The 18,247-nt window shown below is 47.3% G+C and overlaps 1 long non-coding RNA gene across 1 annotated transcript in view; it reads right to left on the reverse strand.

Moving 5' to 3' along the window:
- Window positions 1-3,043, reverse strand: part of LOC122466604 — a 28,926-nt gene extending 25,883 nt beyond the window's left edge. The window contains exon 1 of the long non-coding RNA XR_006292247.1: window positions 2,701-3,043. This is a non-coding gene — a long non-coding RNA (uncharacterized LOC122466604). The remainder of the gene's footprint in view (window positions 1-2,700) is intronic.
- Window positions 3,044-18,247: the final 15,204 nt, after the last annotated feature.

Here is an 18,247-nt window from a genome sequence, read left to right on the forward strand (position 1 = left end):
GGTGGAGGGGCAGAAGGAGAGGCCCCGAGATAGGACAGCTGCTTCTGCTGGGCTGAGAGTATAGTTGGATAGGTTAACAATATTGCTGGGTGGGTTGAGGGAACCATTGCTGTGGCCCCTTGTAGCATGTAGTAGTTTAGAAAGTTTAGTGTCCTTTTTCTTTTGTAGAGAAGCAAAGTGTGTGTTGTAAATGGCTTGTCTAGTTTTAGTAAAATCCAGCCACGAGGAAGTTTGTGTGGAAGGTTGGTTTTTTATGAGAGTATCCAGTTTTGAGAGCTCATTCTTAATCTTTCCCTGTTTGCTGTTCCTTGGTATAACAATAGCTGTTGCCCTTCCAGGCATGCTGCAAAGCTCCCCCACCCCCTCTGGCTAGGCACTGTCACAGGGCTGAGGTGGCTGTGGGAGCATTTCTCTGGTGGGACAGTGTGCTAGGTTGGAAGCTGTGCTGGCCCATGACTGGTGATTGGAAGGTAGGCAGTAGTGGGGAGGGAGGAACTGCCACTGCTGTTTGGGTAAAGTTTTACCTTCTAACTCCCAATCTCTCATGTTTTTAAATTTCTGCCCAGGATGCTCAGAGCTTTGCCTGGAAGCCCTTAGGGGGAGTTTGTACAAGGCCAAAATTTAAATAAATAAAAGAGCCATCCCCACATACTAGCATCCCATCAACTCACTAGCACAGTCACACCCACAAAATAGCCATTCACCTTTTCATGAGCATAGTCACACACCCATAAAAGCATCACATCATCATTGTTAGCATAGTCATGCCCATGCTAGTAACAGATACCCTCTGGTCCTTGGGAAGGGGTTTGGGCCAGGACTCACTCCTCATCTCATCCAGTGACTTCAGATATTGAGGTATTGAGTCCACAGGACCATGTTAAGAGTCTGATCTTCTCACATTTCTGTCTCAGTGGGTCCAGCATTTTGTCCCATTGGATGAAGAAGTCACTCAACGTGTCATGAGAGCAGAATGGGCTATACCCCAACTGCAGGGTCATCAGCAAATCATCCAGCAGGAGAGAAAGGGGAATGTGCTCTGACAGCCAGAGGAGGAAGAATGCGCTAGCCTGCCAGAATCCACAGCATCAGGAAGCTGTGTGGCCCTGGGGCCCGCATGTCACGCTCCCCAAGTGAGTCCACAGCAGCCGCCTGCACACATGGGGATATCTGTCCTAAATAGTTCTGTGATTAGGGGTGTATGAATTCCAACCCACAACAACTGGATGCTTGTGCAGTCCCAGAGAGAGTCACAAAGAGTCGAGATTTCCTGTGAACATTTGTTTTGCAAATAGCTGGTGTAACCTTGCAGCGCAGCTCCAGAGAAATGAGCCTTTTCCATAGAATGTGAGGGTTGGTTTCTGTGCAGTCATTTCACAGAAGCCTTTGACCAGCCAGTAAGTGGTAGTAACAATAGCTGCACGGCTTGACTTGATGGTCTTGGTGCAGGCCCATCACCAGTAACAACTTTTCATCATGTCTAACCTGGGCTGTGTTTGAACCAGTGATCTAATGGGAACCTGCTTGCCCTGGAGTGGTTTGGGATCCAGCCCAGCTCAAAAAGTAACTGTCTCACTATGCAAAGCATTCAATTCCAGAGCTCCAGAATGGAGGCGGTAAGAGGTCCGACCCCTGGCTTGTCTATACAAGTTTGCACCAACTCTACCCGCGCTAGCCTGCCACGCACTACCCGTCCATATGGACTCTTCTGCCTCATGCTATATGTTCCCTGTTGCACTTTGAAAAGGGAGTACCTTAAAGCATGCTGGGGAACTTTTACTGTGCAGCACAGAGTCCACATGGACATGAAGGGTGTGTCTACACTTCAAGCTGGGGCTATGATTCCCAGCTCGAGGGGACATATTCATGCTAGCTCTGGTGGAGCAAGCCCGCCGAACGGAGAGTATGGATGTTGTGGTGTGAGTGGCGGGAAGGGCTAGCCACCTTGAACGCATGCTCATCTGAGATGCTGGGCGGCTTTTTGAGCAACTACTCCCCCACAACTGCTCACACCACAGGCTAGTGCAGGGTCGATTTACACCCCAGCTTGCTGCAAACTAAGTGCTAAGTCCTCACAGACACAGAGAGGAACTTTAAAAAAGCAGTTGCCTAGTGATGCACATAAAGAGCATTGGCAAAGGGGTTTGCATAGCCATCTCCGTAGGAGCTATTTGGAACACTTGGTCCCAGGGGGACCTGCATAGAATCATAGGGTCAGAAGGGACAACAAGGGTCATCTCATCTAACCCCCTGCCAAGATGCAGGATTTCTTGTGTCTCAACCATCCAAGACAGATGGCTCTCATGTAGCATATAGTGCTACAAATCTCAGATATAAGTTAATTATCCTATCTTACCTCCCCCATTTCTAAGAAAAAGCCCCAAATCAAAACAACAACCAGCTCAGTGTGAGTGGCTATGTGAGGGGTTTTCCTGGGTAAATTATGTTAGCGGGTTAGAGAATTGTACTTTGAATTCACAGCCCTTTCCCAGGGCACATAATGCACAGTGCAATCTAGCAGTACTTTTCTCAAGTCCAAGTGGACAAGCACAAAGCTGACGACCATGAAGGAAAAAGAAAGATGTTTATGGGCAGAAAAAGACACACAAAAAGAAACATCAAAGAAAAGGAAATGGGAAACTTAGACAGCTGTGCAAACATATTGGAATTCATCTGTTGGGAGGCCAAGGAGGGTCTTACCTGTTCAGTTCATGTCCACCTGCTCCATGTACTTCCCTATGAAAGAAACATGCACCCACCTATCCAGTCCCTTCAATCAAAATGTGTGCAAGGAACAAAAATGACACTTAAATGTCACAAACAAAAATTATCAGTGTAACTGTGGCGGGGTGGTCCCCCCACCATGCCTTGAAGGGCTTAAAACAGCCCTGGGAGAGGGAAAAAGCTGGGCTGTGTGGGAAAACAGCCACAGCTGTAGCCGATGTAATTAGGGTGCAGCTGGCCCTTATAAGAGGGCAGTGGGCCAGAAGGAGAGAGATATTCTCTCTAGCTACATGGAGAGAGGAGGACCTGGCTGCCGGGGAAGCTGAGGCGGGTACCAAGGGCAGGGGGAGCTCCAGCCTAGCAGAGCCCCAGGCCGAGGTAAAGGCCCACAAAAGGGTACTAAGGCTGCAGAGGAGCAGCCCAGACCTAGACAGAGGCAGCTGGTCCGACCCCCCCTTGCCAATGATGAGTAGTACAGACAACAGTCTGCCCCAGGGAGTGGGGGCTAGATGATGACTGACAGTAGCTACTGGGGCTAGGGGGTTCCCCTGGGGAGGGGAGACCTAGACTGAGGGGGTACTGCCAGGGGGCAGAACCCTAAGCTAGAAGGGCACCGGGGTCCAGGAAGGGCATGGGGCCAGAGGCAGGTGAGACACTGACTGGCAGAGGGTGCTCCTGGCTGAAAAGAGCTAATTCCCTGGACAACCAGCAGGCAGCAGTGAGTCGTTGCCCCACAACAGTAACGTTTCTAGGAAATGCCACCGTTAAGCATGGAAATGCTTGAGGCTATTGTAGCTGAAGATCAATGGCAACGTGGACACACAAGCATGCCCGCATGCACGCTAACACACATGGAGATGCACACACATCCTTTCACACATTAATAGGTTCACAGAGTTTAAGGCTGGAAGGGATACCTAGACCATCTAGTCTGACTTCCTGCATAGAACAGGCCAGAGAATTTTACCCAGTTACTCTTTTATGGAACCCAATAACTTGAGTTTGACTGAAGCATCTTCCAGGAGGGCATCCAGCCTGGATTTGAAAACATCCAGAGATGGAGAATCCACCACACCCATTGGGAGTTTGTTCCAGGGGTTAATCACCCTCACTGTTTAAAAAAAAAAAAAAAATGTGTCTTGTTTCTAATTTGAATGCGTCTGGCGTTGGCTTCAGCCATTGGCTCTAGTTCCGCCTTTCTCTGCTAGATTAAAGAGTTCTTTAGTTTACGCAGTATCTTTGTTCTCCCTGTAATGGTAGTTATGCCCAGATCCACAAAGGTATTTAGGCTCCTAATGTCCACTGAAATCAATCCACCTTTGTGGATCTGTGCCCCATACACCATAATCACAAGAACGAGGAGTCACCCAATGAAATTAATAGGGAGCAGGTTTAAAACAAACAAAAGGTAGTACTTCACCCAGCACACAGTCAGACTGGGGATGGTTTAAAGGCCAAAAGTATAACTGGGTTAAAAAAAGAATTAGATACATTCATGGAGGATAGGTCCATCAATGGCTATTAGCCAAGATGGTCAGGGGTATAATCCCATGCTCTGGTGTCCCTAAACCTCCAACTGCCAGAAACTGGAGACAGGTCCCTTGAAATTGTCCTGTTCTGTTCACTCTCTCTGAAGCCTCTAGCACTGACCACTGTCAGAGACAGGATACTGAGCTAGATAGACCAGTGCTCTGATCCATTCTTATATTCTTAATCAAGTCACCTCTCAATTTGCTTTTTGATATGCTAAACAGGTTGAGCTCTTTCAGTCTCTTGCTGTAAGGTATTTCCTCCAGCTGTTGAATTAGTTTCGTGGCTGTTCTGAGCTCCCTCTTCAATTATTCAACATCCTGTTTCCAGTATTGGTCTCACCATTGCCATGTGCAGAGGGAACATCACCTCCTTACTGTTTCAGAGTCACTGCTTTCCAGGTGACAATAACCATTCTGTGGTGACTGCGTTCCTTGCCCCTTGCATTTGGCTGTATTAAAACGCGTTTTGTTGGGGTGGCCCCAGCTCCCCAAGTGATCCAGATCGCTGTGTGGGATTGCCCTGTCCTCACGTGTATTTTCCACATTATTTTCTGCCAATCTTTGTGTCATCTACAAATGTTATCTGTAATGATTTTATATTTACTTCCAATGAAAGTGTTGAATAGCCACAGGTCTCGTATGGATCCCTGTGGAGCCCCTCTAGAAACACCCCCATTCAATAATGAGTCCCCACTGATGAGTACTTTTTGAGCTCTGTCATTCAGCCAGTTCTTAATCCATTTAACATGTGCTCTACTGATGTTAGTATCGCGTAACATTCTGATTGCAAAATTAGTGCTATATAAATCAAACACCTTATAGAAGTCTAAGTACATTACATCTGTGCAGTTACCTTTATCAACCAAACCTGTAATCTCATCAAAGAATGAATCAAATGAGTGTGACAAGACCTATTTTCCATGAAGCCATGCTGACTGGCATTAATTATATTCCCGTCTTTTAATTCTCGGTCAATTAAATCCCATATCAGGTTTATGTTCACTTGTTTCGCACAGGATTGATGTCAGGCTAACCGGCTTATACCTACCTGGGGCACCCAGCTTGCCCTTTTTAACTATTGTCACATGAGCAATTTCTCAGCCTTTTTTGAATTTCCCTGGTATTCCAAGATTTATTAGCAGTCAACAGCAGCAGGCCAGAGATCTCCTCCGCCAGTTCATTTAGCTCTCTTGGGTGCCAGTTATCTGAGCCGGCTGATTTAAAAATGTTTCGTCCCAGTAGATGTTGTCCAACATCCTCCTCAGTTAATAATGGATTGGAAAGTACTTCCTCATGCTCATGTGGTATGAATATAGCATCCTGCTTCTTTCCAAATTCAGGCCATATTTACTGAACACTTCTGCCTTTTCTGCATCATTGTTAACAATTTTACCATATCCATGTAGAAACTGCCCCATACATTGCTAAGATTTCTTTTGCTGCTCCCAGCCATGGCTATTCCCCTGATAGCTTTCTTATCTATTTTCTACGCTTCATCACTTTTCATTTACATTGATTGCTATCTACTTCCCCTTTTTGTCATGTATTCTATATTGGCCTTTTTTTTTTTTTTTGTCTAATTGCGGCCTTCATGTCCCCACTGAACTAGGAAGGGGTTTTCCCCAAAGTTGTCCACTTTTTTGGATAGAGGAACTGTGTCTTTTTGGCTTTCTAATAAACTAGTCTTAAACAACTCCCAATTTTCATTCAAAATTTTCTGCCAAATTTTCCTCCCCATCAATTTCACTCAATTTTTTTCAGCCTTGGGAAATTAGCCCTTTTGAAGAGCCAAATTTATGTAATTACAGATTAGGACAGTTCTTTAATTGCCCAGAATGAGTGTAATCATGCCAAAATCACTGTAACCACCACTGTCCAGCCCAATGATCAGTTCATTTTTATCCGGCACAATGAAGTCCAGTATAGGTTACCTCTGGGTGGGTGTAATACCGACAGTGTCAGAAAGTTACCTATAATATTTAGAAACTCTAATGATCTTTTACTTGCTCTCTGCAGCAGACCTCTGGCACACCTGCCAGAGCAACACGATTGTTCTTCCCACCAATCACAGACATTAATGTCCACCCTATACATGGACTCACACATACACACGTGAATTTACACATGCACCCTTACACATTGACACACACACACACGGACTTATTTAACCTTTGCAATACTATTCGCAAAAATTAAAGGTAGTTCTCAGGATGCACATACACACTGCCATTTCCTGGAGAGGTTTAGCTTGGAATGGCCCTTAGATAACACAAACTCTTAGCAGTTGGGCATTTTTGCAGCCTGGATTATATTTCTGGTCTTGCTGTTAAAAAAAATCCCCCTGCAAAGTTCTGATGACAGCTGTGCAGAGCTGGTTCACCCTGTACCGCGACCCAGCCCGCAGCTGTGCAGAGCTGGTGGGCCCCACACCGCGACCCAGCCTGCAGCTGTGCAGAGCTGGTGTGCCCTGTACTGTGAACCAACCCACAGCTGTGCAGAGCTAGTGTGCCCCACACAGCAAACCAGCCCACAGCTGTACAGAGCTGGTGTGCCCCACACAGCAAACCAGCCCACAGCTGGGCAGAGCTGGTGTGCCCCATACCAAGAACCAGCCAGCAGCTGTACAGAGAATACCCTGACACTGAACTTGAGGGGGAGGTTGTGTGATGGGGATGTATAAACCCGACGCTCATACTGAAGGGGTTAAAGAGCTCTCCTTCTAGCCCCCCTCTGCAGTAAGAAGGAATGGACCCTCCCCCCCTGCAACCACCAGGCCACACTTCCAACACATACCAACCTTCACAGGCAGGTTTCCCTCTCCCGCTGCCCCCTGGGAGTGGACAGCTGCCTGGCCACATGCTGCCCCTTTGCCCAGAGGGACTGTTCTGGGGAGAAGTCTGATTGGCCTCTTTCCAGGCAGGCAGTGGCTGTCACATGCAGCCAGCCCTGCCCGGCAAGTCCATGGCTGATCTGAGCTCCAAGGGCTGCGTGAGGTCTGGGAATTCCTGTGCACACGACCGCCCATGTCCATTGGCTATGCTCATGTTGCTCGGCACAGAATAAGGCTGCTCTTGGAAGGAGGCTTTGTTCAGGGAGCCCAGTAAATCTGCAAGCCAGCTCCAGCTCCCACAGGGGCTCACCCACACCCGGGCACCATCTACTGGCAGGGGGCTGTGAGCAGGCCGGGGGGCAGTTGATGTAAACCCTGCCTGAGCTATGGGACTGAGATGGCCAGGTCTGTCTGTGGCTTCGCGTATGGCTGCTCCATCACGCAGCTGAGAAAATGCAGCCCTTCACCAGAGAATGTTGTGCCTGGACCGCTCTCTCCCTGCATCTTGCTAGTCTTCAGACTCCCAGCTTTGGATTCTGGCTGTGGATTGGTGGGTGAGGAAATGGGATCTGACAGAGGACAGATCCCTCATGCAGGCCCCAGCCTGTCCCTGGGCTCTCAGGGAAGTCCTGATGTGTCTGGGGTCAGAGGCTGAATGTACAAGGCCGACACTATGGCACCAGGGTCTCTTGGAGAGAACAAACCCTACACAACAGTAACACAATGCCCAGTGTGGCCTGAGACATGGCGACCATTGCTTTAATGACTTGAGTGATGTCGGTTTAGCCCTCCCTCAATTCTCTGTGAGCAGCCAAAGAAATCCCTTGATTAGGTAACACTGAGCAGAGAGCAGCCAGCGCCGTGTTTGCGTCCTGTGGCTGTGCTAAGAAGCTGGGTTTCTTCCATTGATGGGAAGCTACCTTGTTCTTTGGCAGAACCAGGCACCAGCAGCCTATGAGTTGAATTTGATCTGACATTTTGAGGTTGAGCCTTGGTTTTATTGCTGGTTTTAATACCATTGGGTGGCCAGAGCAAATGAGCCTGGCCAGCACATATGGCTGGGCTGTGCCTGCTCCGAGCCCTGGAGTCAAAACATGCGAGCATTTGCTGAAGGTTTTGATGGGAGACTCCAGAGCCGTAACCGCAGCCGTGTTTGCTCACTTAGCAATGGATTGCCTTTGGAACTGCTCCACGGACTTGAGTAAATTTGACTGATGCTATTGTCCAGGTTTCCATTTGTGCAGTTTTCTGCACTGATTTATCTCTGATAACGTTGTGCTTTCATTGTGGGAAGCTGTTTCTAAGCAGCCAAAACATACCTAGCTGAGAATAGTAATTATACAGGAGCCTGCTCCTCAGCCGCGGAGAGCCAGGCATCTGGGCACAGCAGGGCGCTGCTTTGGGAGCCAGACTCTGGTAGTCTGCTTCCCAAATGCGACATCGGTGTGTGTCACCGCACCAGCAACCGGCTCTTGTGTGCAAACTGGACAGGAGAGCTTTGAATGGCTCTCTCTGAGGAATGCCAAATACAGTTTCGGGGAGAACTTCTAACTGGTGGATCCTTTACAGCCTGAAACTGACATTTATTTATGACCACATGCTGAAAGTGCTTGTCCTAGGGACTCTAGGTGCTTGTACAGAATGTATTAAAACTTACGACCTCAGGGAAATTCTCCAGTGCTTTTATAGATAAATCATTCTCTTACCCCAGAACAGACAGCTCCAGTGTATCACCATTTGCACACTAAACTACCAGCCCAAAGACAACAGGCTAAATCCACCCTATGCTGCAGCTCCAGGCAGAGCGTTCCTGGCAGGGGACGTTTGCCAGGGAGGAGACTGTAGCAGTAGGAAACAGCCAACAGCTCTGAATCGGTCTCTGGACAAGAAGGATCACCCCAGACATGTCCCCTGCATTTTGCCCCACCCCAGTCATATGCCCCACAGTGTGCACTGCCCCAGCCACATGCCTTGTGTTGTGCACTGCCTCAGCCATGTGCCCTGCATTGTGCACTGTCACAGCCACATCCCTTACATTTCACACTGCCTCTGCCACGTGGTTCTTCCAAGGTGAAGAGAAATGGAGAGTGTTCTTGCAATGGCCCCTTGAGCCTGTACTTGATCTTCTCTGAGCATGGCAGGTGCAGTGAAATTTCACTGGCACCAGATGCACCGCCGGGGTGAAGCAGTGGAATTCCTGGAACACCTCCACAGGGCAACTCTGCGAGCAGCACAAGTCCATCCAGAATTTCTGCCTGCAGGACTCCATGCCACCCCAGAGAGACAGCAGCCTGTGCTATACACCATGGACTGGCCCCTGGTGACCGTGGGGGTCTCTGCTGCCCCTGCTAATACAGAACCTTCCTGGCGTGGCAGCTCAGGAGGGAGGGGTGCCAGACATTGTATTTGTGTCTGCCTGGCACAGGCTACCCCCCTGCAGTGTTTATGCACTGTGGCCCCAGCAAGTGCCCTTCCATCAACCTGGCATTGTCTATGCCAGAGGTGAGGTTGGCATAGCTCCATCTCTCCGTGGTATGGATTTTTCACCCCCGTGAGAGATGTAGCTATGCAGATGTAAGTTCCCAGCGTAGACCAGCCCTCACTCTGATTCAAGGCCTTGATTCAAATAGCAAACCTCAACTGCCATAAAAATGAGCCATTGGTGAAGCTTTGTTTGGTGCTTTAATGACTGCTTTGTTCATATAATCCCTCCCATGAATGCCCAGTAGCACAGTCTGGCTTTTTATAGTCAGCCCAAAACAAGAGTTAAAAGGTTAGCTTGCAAAAGGAAGCAGATATAAAGGATGGTTTATATCAATTTGTAAACTTTCCTAAGTGTTATTCTAGTTAATAAAGTGCTAGATACTGCCAGAATATTTGCAGGGGCCCAGAAATTCCAGGGAACAGTGCTGCATTATGAACTTCAGTGTTCCGCAATAGCTTCTTAGAAGCTGCTTAGGAAAGATGATTTGACTCTATGATTTAAAACACCGCAACTGCTTTTGCATTCTCAAGCCATTGCACATTCCCGAGCCGCCACTGACACCAGAAGTGTACTCTGTGGAGCACCAAAGATCAATGAAAAGATGAAGGTTCCCTGCATGACATCAGTGCTATCAGATTCAAATTGCATGATTTTTATTTTCTAAATTAATGTCGTATCCTAGCAGTTGTCCTGGGTAAACACCAAATTTCGTTCACTTCAGCTGGATAATTTATGGGAGATAAAGTGAGAATGAGGCATACTTTCTCAAGCTCTTACCTCCCTTAAATAATGTTGGAAATTCCCTAGCTGTTTTAAGCACACAAACGTTTTATTCTCATGCCCACATATGGCTTTTATAACTCACAGCAACATACCACCACTTGTGGTTAGCAAAGAGTTTATACTATGGGATAGTCGCAACCCATCCATCTACTTTTTAAGGGACCCATCATCATTTACCCTTTTCCTCTGCTTGTCTTCAAAACAGAGTTCAGGTTAATAATTGGAAGTACCTGGGCTCATCTCAGCCTGGGCTGGGGAAGCTGCATTTCCTCACCAGTCTCTGATACTGGGTCATTTATGAATCGCACTAGAGGAATCAGAATCACAATGGATGTGATACCCTAGAACAGGTTAATTTGGAGCTTGTAGGGGCTGCCAAAAATCATCGTCTGGCAGTACAATCCGCCAAGGGGAGTGTGTCCTGCACGTGTAACGGGCCCCAGCTTGAGTGTCATCTCCAACTGGGCAGTGGTACGGGATCTCCGAGAATATTTTTCCCTAATGGGCCATTCATCTTTGTTTAAAGTCAGTTGTTTTTTGTATGACTCACTTCTAGACTCAGAGGGACACTGTAAACACGACATTTTCCTACTGAACAGGTTTCTTCTCTGAGGCATCTGCTTTCTTTTCTGAGGGCTGGTCTACACTTAAAAAGGTACAGTGGCACAGCTATAGCACTTCAGTGTAGATACTACTTATGCCAATGGGAGGGGTTCTTCTGTCGGCCTAGGTAATCCACCTCCCCATGAGGCAGTAGCTAGGTTGCCAGAATAATTCTTCTATCAACCTAGTACTGCCTACAAGAGCATTTAGGGCGGCTTAACTACATTGCTCAGGGGTGTGGCTTTTTCACACCTCTGACCCATATAGTTAAACTGACCTAAATTTCTAGTGTAGACCAGGCCTCAGAAAAATCTGTCTGCAGACTGCCAAGGTAATGCAGCTGTCAGAGAGGGAGAGGAGTTCTACTGTGGTAGATGCCCCAGCAGTGGAATCGAGACCTAAGGGCCAGTTGCAAAACCTTTTATGATAGGTGAAAATACCTAAGCCAGAAAGGACCCAGCTTGATTCTCAGAGCCCAGGGGCAGTTTACGGGACAGGAGGTAGAACAAACAGCTTGTCTTGTAACATGACCACCTTTGCTCTGGTCTCAGAGACATACTAACCACAGATCTCCCTGGACCATTTCCACAGACCCTATTCAAAGCAGAATGGCTCGTGGACTGAACCTCTGCAAGTCCTGAGGGCCCCTTTACTGTGTCCTGTCAGATTCATTTCTTCTCAGCCTGAGTTTAGACCCTTCTCTTTGCTCATTCACAGGTGATAGCCATTTAATGAGCAGAGTGATCTGCAATAGGAGATGCCTATCAAACTGAAAAGTAAGCTCCAGAAGACAGTAATTAGGCCAGCCCTTTTGCATAGCTCCAAATGCTAGACACTGAGGAAGAGACAGGAGCAGAACTTGAATACAGTGGAAAAGAAAATGTTAAGATGGGTACCTGGAGTTACAGGGAGGGCCCATGTTCGGAACAAATGAAGTAGGGGAATTGTGAAGGTGGCACCAATTATAAATAAGCGGAGGGAATCCAAGGTTAGATGGTTTGGGCACGTAAAAAGAAGATTGGAAGAATATACAGGAAACAGGATGTTAAACTTAGAAGTGGAGGGTGAGAGAAGGGTTGCAAGACCCAAAACTAGATGGATGGATGTCATACAAAACAGTTTAATTAGCTGTGGAGTTTCTGAGGAACGGCTTCAAGACAGGTTGGAATGGAGAAGAAGGTCTCCAAGAGCTGACCTCATATAGAAGAAGATGACAACGACGATGACAACAATAGCCTTTAGTATATTCCAGCACAGCATAAGCTCTGTAAGCACTCCATTTCCAGCCCTAGAGACCAAGGCCGGATACAGTCCCTAGAATGATGTACCTGCATATACACCAGTTCGAGCTCTGCACTTATTGTCTTTGTATCTTAAAGCAAGATGGAGAAACTGTGGCACCAAGCAGTGAAGTGACTAGCCAAAGGCACACAGCAAGTCAGGAGCAGAGCTGGAGCGAGAATCTGGGGAAGACATTCTGACCTCATTTAAGTCAATGGGAGTTTTACCACTGGAATTCACCCAGATCTCCCATTGGACCTTACTGCCCCTATGGCATGTCAGCACCACTTGGCTAGCTTCACCCTGCTCTCCTGCTCACCCCAGCGTAGCGTGCGTGACTGCAAGCTACTGCCCTGACACCAAGAGAATGGGAATGTCACGTGCAGGGAGCGATATCAGGCCGCTGCTGCACTACAGACAGAACCCTCTGAAACATGGCTGGGCTCTGACAGCCTCACCGGACATGGGTACAGGGTCAGCGTGTCCACACAGCAATTTTCCCAACCGAATTTTGTCAGCCACGATGGCTTGTCTACATTTATTGTGCTGCACAGTCATGTTTGTACTAGTGCATTGTGGGAAACCTGGCAGCTATCCCATGCTGCCTAAGCCACTGGTGGAGAATTGTGGATGTTTCTCCCATAGTGCAATGGATTGTGGGAATCCTGCACAGACACCTGGGCACTAGGACAGACTAAGCTGACATGCATAGAGGGGTCCCATCTAAGGAGAACCTGGATGGAACTTGGTTACAGCCTGACACTGAATAGATGGCACCCACCATGGGCAGATCCTCAGCTAGTGTACATTGGCATAGCACCATGGAGGCTGAGAGGAAGATTCTCTTTGCGTGGTGTAATACGGCCTCAGCACAGGCTTGGAGGGATTCGGTATGTTTAGGCTTGGCAGAATTCCATTTTGATGGATAATATCAAGGTTTATTTTTAACCATTTCTCAATTGTAATTGATTTACATTTTCACAGTGGTAGGAAATCACAGGCAGCCCAACAATAATTCTTTAAAGAGAGTAGACACTTGAGATTCAAAAAGTTATAAAGCTTTGCTGTCGCTAAAACACAAATTGTTACCATCAGATTCAAAATCTACTATGCAAATATCCTGGCATCCAACTGCAATAAGTTCTCAAGCTGGAGTTTCCATACTTTGCCTCTCTGTACATTTTGATTATTATCAATAGAAATTGTTTGTGTGTGTTCAGGGACACCAGCACTTACCAATACAAATCAAATCCTTCCAAGCCTAGGTGTATTTCATCCTGTCTGTATCAGCCTTGTTTTTCCCCATCCAGACTCGAGTTTCCACCCGCCCCTCTTCATCCAGTGCAGAGTGACAGGAAACCAGAAAGATCTGTGTGTGTGATGGGAGGAAGTGACTTTTTGGGAGCTAGTCGGTCTATCCTTCAGGCTATGGTGATGATTTGCCAGCTCCTTCACTCCTTATCCCCTGCAGGGGAGAGATGCTGTCCGTTAGCTTTGGAATTGGATGGGGACCATGAGTCTTCATGGTCGAATCAGGGTCCAGGATCTTGTTGTCTGGGAGCTGGGAAGGCTCTGACCTCTGGCTTAGTGAGACGATGCTCTGACCAGGACAGTGGCTGGGTTGTGATGTGCCTGATATTGACAGCTACTCTGAAGACAAGGTCCAGGATGTGACTAGCTGTGTAGTTTGGGCAAGAGATGACCTGGGAGAGTCCCAAAAAGCCAAGCAAGGAGATGCATCTGGGGCTCTTGTTTGTTAACATGAATGCTGATGAGAGGATTACAGGTCCGGAGCATTTCACCACCACAGCTGACAAGGAATCAGCAAGCTCCTTTATGAATCTATCTCCCCTTCACAGGAAAATCATTTATTCAGCTGTTCTTGAGGAAAATATTTTAAATTCATCTTCAAATAATTGACATTCCCTAGGCTCTGGAAGGGTAAATTTTTCCAGGAAAGGATTCTAGTATCATGTCAGAATGGCCTGTTTTATTATTCTTGTCTTCTTCACAATAATGAGTGGATTAAGTATGACTCAAACCTTCTGCTAACTATGCATAAGTGCCAGAATAGTGACCTCAAATCTGAAGCAGGGACTAAGATGAATATGCATTAATAATTCTGAAGCTGGTATTTTCACAACATCACCCAGAAGACAAGGAATAAATTACTGTAGTTGATAATGTGGTTATTTAGGAACACACAGAACAGTAGGACGAAAAGGGGTGTTGCTTGAATAGATCACTGATCTTGGAGCAGCTCTATTGCCAAGGAGGGAAGGATCTGTTGCCTGTCTATTGCATTTGTCAGGAGCCTATCACTGCGCTCTACAGACACCGAGAACTAGGGCTAGCACCTGAACTCCTCTTCCATTTGCAGGTTTCAGAGTAGCAGCCGTGTTAGTCTGTATCCGCAAAAAGAAAAGGAGTACTTGTGGCACCTTAGAGACTAACAAATTTATTTGAGCATAAGCTTTCGTGAGCTACAGCTCACTTCATTGGCTGCATGCAGTGGAAAATACAGTAGGGGGATTTTATATACACAGAGAACATGAAACAATGGGTGTTACCATACACATTGTGAGCTATGAAGTGAGCTGTAGCTCACGAAAGCTTATACTCAAATAAATTTGTTAGTCTCTAAGGTGCCACAAGTACTCCTTTTCTTCTTCCATTTGCGTGTATCACTGCACAGGGGATGGCCATTATCTGCTTAGCCACTATTTAGCAGTGGCCTAAGGCCGATTCTTCTCTGCCTCTTTGGGACAAATGTCCAGGAATCTCCACTTGACTTTCAGACAGGTCCGTCAAGAGGGTTCTGGATGTGCTTGAGGAATTTTGGGTGTGACCTATGAGTTGGACCCATGTCCATCTTGGCCAATAGAGTCCAGTGCGGTGCTGTGGGTTCCACTACTTGTGGGGGTGATCCATCTCTCCCTTCAGGAGAGCTGGATTCCAGCATCATCTGGGGATGGATCCAAAGCTGCTTGAATCTTCAACGTTGGCTTTGGTGACCTTTGGAGCAGGCTCCTAAAGAAGTGACTGCTAGTTCCCTGCTCCAGAGAATCTCTCCATTTTGACTATCTCTGCTGGGGGAAGGTCATGGGGGGCAGCCCTTCTGGCAGTAGCAGGAGTCCTGGGAAGATCCCTGAGTGGGTTTGGAGGGGGATGAGGTTGTACAGGTTCCATTGGAGTTGTTTGGGGAGGGACTTGATGATATCCTTAAATTCCTGGGTGAATTGTGGTGTTGAGTCGTCTTTGAGTTCTTTGAGGTGGAGTCAGAGAGTTGTCTGCTGACCTCGTTAACGTAGTCCTTGTGGTTGAGAACTACGATGACACTTCCTTTGTCTGCTGGTGTGGTCACTGTCTAGTGGTTGGATTTCAGCGACTATATAGCTGTCCTCTCGGTGGTGGACAGGTTGAGGTGGATGTGATGTTTGTTAAGGATTTCACAGTCCATTTTTCCCCCTGAAGCAATCAATGTAACGATCAAGTGTGTGGTTTCATCCACTGTGAAGTGTCCAGTCAGATGATTCTTTTCTCTTATGACTGTCGGGGGGAGCGTGGTAGTTATGGGGGGTGTCATCATTGTTGTGAAAGAATTCTTCAAGGCAGAGTCAATGAAAGAATTCTTCTAGCTCTCCACATGTTAGTATGGTGTTAGTTTCTGTGGTGAGGCAGAAGTTCAGTCCCTTGGTGAGTACAGATAATTCAGCTCTGGTTAGGGGTAGTCTTGATAAATTGATGGTGTTGTGTAGCATCCATGTGGTTGGCCTTGGTGCCATAGTTTCTCTCAGAGGTGATGTTCTGTGGGTTTGGAGGAGTTGTAGTTGGTTCCACTTTTGGGGTTTTTTTGTTATATATGTGTCATTTCTTGCAAGAAAGAGAACCTACATTCTGTCCCTCAACCGCCCCTAAACCTTTCTGTGTTCATGGTGTGAAATACAAGGTTCCCAGTCCAAACACACCAGGAAAGGGCATTCAGCCTTGTGCAAAGCCTAAATCATTTCTTCAAGCTGGGCAGTAATTCTGTGGTACAGTGGAGTGTCTGTGTAATTGTTGGGAATATTTTATCTGTGGCAAACCTCTGTCTGCCCACATGATTAACAACAGCCCTTTTCCAGCCACATTTTCCAAGGGAGCGCTGCATGCAAACCTCAAGCAGGCCTTGTTTGGACAGCATGCTGTCCCAGTTAGCATGATGGAAATCAGGCTCTGACATCTTCAGTGATGCTAGTCAGTGCCCACAGCTCTGATCAAGGTTGCAGTAGCGCTGAATTCTACCAAACTGCCTGCAGTCCCTACTCACCAGGGATTTCTCTGTGACAGCTGGGTGAAAGCCCTCCAGATGGGCTGTTTGCCCACTGTACAACTTGTCCCTCAGCTTGGTTTTAAAAAAGGAAGGTCATTTTGTACAAACACCCTGCAGAATTCCCGAAGCAATGGAAGCTTAAACCTGCCCTACAAGCATGTCCGGTAAGAGAGTTCCATAGATCTAGCAGTGCAGATTGCTGTCTTGAGGACTGACTTGAGCAGCTCCAGCACTGACAGCATACATCACTGCTTGAGCTGAAGATCCAGGCTCTGTAGCAGACTCTCATCCTCTGTGGGTCAGGCACAGAAGTAGCCACACAGCACTCACTTCCCAGTGGGCTACACATGCCCAGGCTGATGCACTGAGCATGTGTGTTCAGCTAGGTCAGGCTAGAGGCCTGGACTACAAAGGGATTTAGGTGTGATGCTAAGTGTCACCTTGCTTAACTTTTAGGTTCCTAGAAAAATCACAGGAACAACAATGTGATTCACATAGCCTGAGTTTTATGGGGAGAGATCAGTGCCTTAGAATGGGATCCATAATAGCCAGCAGGCTAGGCAGGGTGCCACCTAAGCTAGCCAATGGGAGATGCCAATGAGAGGAGTGCATGCTCTCTGGCAGGCAGCCTCTGAGCATGGTTCCTGGACTGCTCTGGGGCTTAGGTGAGAGATTTGATGTCTGGACACTCTGCGTAAGCTCAAAAGCTTGTCTCTCTCACCAACAGCAGTTGATCCAATAAAAGATATCCCCCCCCCCCACACCCACACACACCTAGTCTCTCTGGACGCTTAGAGGGAGGCAGCAGGGTGCATGCCTAGGGACAGAAACAGGCACCAAGAGAACTTCTACCCTGAAACTGTAGATGCTGAGCTAGTTTTGACACCTACAGAGTTCAGGAAAAGTTTTGTAGGTGCAGCGGAGCCTAAAACTGGGACTTAGGAGCCTAAACCCCAGACTTTGTGAATCCACCCATCATTTCTCTGCGCAAGCTTCTGAGAACTCTTGGATTTCAGTGCATTAAAAGGGGCTGTTTTTGGCTCATCTGGTCCCACAAGGCATGGAGCCATGGTGGCATGATTCTGGGCACATTGACTGATAAAGCAGATAGCAGGGGGTTCATTGGCAGGGAGGTAAATAATTAGAGGCTGGGGAAGACTATGACTAAGAGGCATTGACAAGATTGAGACAGTTTACCTTGGCAAAGAAACAACTAAGAGGGGATGCAATTAAAAGCTACAAGATAACAAGTAGTCTAGAGAAGGGAGATCGGGAGTTTCTGTTCCCCTGTCTCATAACACAAGGAAAAGGGGGCAATCAATGACATTAAAAGATGGGAAATTCAAAACCAAGTACAGGAAATAAACATTTTTTCACATAATGCACAAGAGACATGTGGGACTCTCTGCTACAGGATACCATTATAGCCCAAAGTTACCACGATATGACATTTCTGTGGGTTTTTGCACCTTTCCATGAAGCAGCCAGCACTGGTCAGCATCAGAGCCTAAACTAGATGGACCCTGGTCTGATGAGATCTGGCAGTGTCTCGATTAGAATTAGCTCCTGTGATTGGAACACTTGGTATTTAGTTAAACATTCCCCATGGTCGGTCTGCACAAGCTGGGCTTTCAATGGGTGTGACAGAGCTCTGGGAATGCCACGATGCCCTGACCCTCAGGAATCTGCATGCACTC

Source organism: Chelonia mydas, chromosome 7 (assembly GCF_015237465.2).
Source record: "Chelonia mydas isolate rCheMyd1 chromosome 7, rCheMyd1.pri.v2, whole genome shotgun sequence".
Lineage (NCBI taxonomy): Eukaryota > Metazoa > Chordata > Testudines > Cheloniidae > Chelonia > Chelonia mydas.